This window comes from Rhinopithecus bieti, unplaced genomic scaffold (assembly GCF_001698545.2).
Source record: "Rhinopithecus bieti isolate Rb0 unplaced genomic scaffold, ASM169854v2 scaffold_72, whole genome shotgun sequence".
NCBI classification, from domain to species: domain Eukaryota; kingdom Metazoa; phylum Chordata; class Mammalia; order Primates; family Cercopithecidae; genus Rhinopithecus; species Rhinopithecus bieti.
The window spans coordinates 538,448-540,320 of record NW_016803042.1 but is presented as its reverse complement, the minus strand read 5'-3'; positions in this window follow the sequence as shown (position 1 = coordinate 540,320).

The following is a 1,873-nucleotide window of genomic DNA, read 5'->3' as shown; positions in this document are numbered from 1 at the left end:
ATGATAAATCCTACGCTATTGGAATGGAAAATAGGTATTAATGGTTTAGATAGGTATAAATATAGATATAATACATATAATATTATGTAGGGGTTATATATATGTACATATACACATCTTTTCTAGATGTCTGTTGTGAGGGTCTAGAAGTAATACCCCAATTTTGTTTTGTCTTATAAGTACCGCGCGCTAACCGATTGCGCCACTGGAGCCACAACCAATTTTGTTTTGTATTTTGTTTTCTAAACAGCATTTTCCACTAAAAGAACCAGTATTCCCTGAAGAAATGGTTGATTCAAGGGCTTGGGAAGGAAAATTCACAATAAGCCTGGAATATTATCTTGTACTAGAAAGTAAGAAAGGGCCCACAGAATGATGGGGACATGTCAGAAGAACCAGGAGGCAGCTTGAAGGGTCTCCCACTGGCAAAATCTGGGACATTTAAACATAAAATTAACACAAAATTTAAAATGATGACAATGGATTATAAAATCCATTGAATAAAATAGGAACACAGGAATCCAAACATATGAGAGAATGAATAAATAAATGATAAGAAAAAATGNATATAAGCAATTGGCAGGGCACAGCCTCCCACAACCGTACCTTTTTTTTTTTTTTTTTCCGAGAGGAAGTCTCGCTCTGTCGCCCACACTGGGGTGCAGTGGCGCGATCTCTGCTCACTGCAAGTTCCTCCTTCCGGGTTACGCCATTCTCCTGCCTCAGCCTCCCGAGTAGCTGGGACCACAGGCACATGCCGCCACGCCTAGCTAATTTTTTGTATTTTAGTAGAGACGGGGTTTCACCGTGTTAGCAGGATGGTCTCGATCTCCTGACCTCGTGATCTGCCCGTCTCAGCCTCCCAAAGGGCTGGGATTACAGGCGTGAGCCACCGCGCCCGGCCAACACAACCATATCTAAGCCACCTATTACCACTTGAGACCATATACTCTCTCTCTCCCTGCCTATCCATGTTCCTCTCCTAATGGGTCCCTCACCTGTGCACAGTATACAATTCCGCATTCGCCTGCCATTCTCCCTTCTCATGTAATGTCAGATTCCCTCTTGAATCTTATTAGCGAAAACCTGCTATAATTCTTCCCAACGTAAGCCTCGTCACTCCACTTTTCCTCCCATTAGCAGCAACACTCCTTGAAAGACTTTTCTATACTTACCGTCTCCAATTCCTCTCTTCCCATTCTTTCCTGAACGGATTCCAGTCAACATTTTGCACTCACCATTTCACTGAAACTGCTCATATATCAAGGTTACCAATAACTTGTATGTTGCTAAATTCAATAGTCAAGTTCTCAGTCCTCATCTTAGTAGCACTTGACCTACTTGATCATGCTCTCCTTAATTTACTTTTCCCTTGGCTTGTAGAACCCCAAACCCTTGGGTTTTTTTTCTATTTATGTATTTATTTTAGAGATGGGGAGGTCTCTCTATGTTGACCAGACTGGTCTTGAACTCCTGGATTCCCATCTCAGCCTCTCGAAGTGCTGGGATTACAGCTGTGAGCCACAGCGCGCAGCCCCAAACCCCTGATTTTCTTCTCTTGGACCCTTTCTTGGTCTTCTTTGTTGTTTTCACACCTCTCAGGGGTGTCTCAGGCATAAGGATATTCTGAATTATCTCCTTTATCTGCACTCATTCCACTAGTAATCACACATACTTTCATATTTTCATGCTGTCAACTCTGAACTTTATTTATTTTATTTACTTTATTTTATTTTATTTATTTATTTATTTATTTATTTATTTATTTATTTAGATGGAGTCTCGCTCTGTCGTCAGGGTAGAGTACAGTAGTGTGATCTTGGCTCACTGCAACCTCTGTTTCCCAGGTTCAAGCGATTCTCCTGCCTCAGCC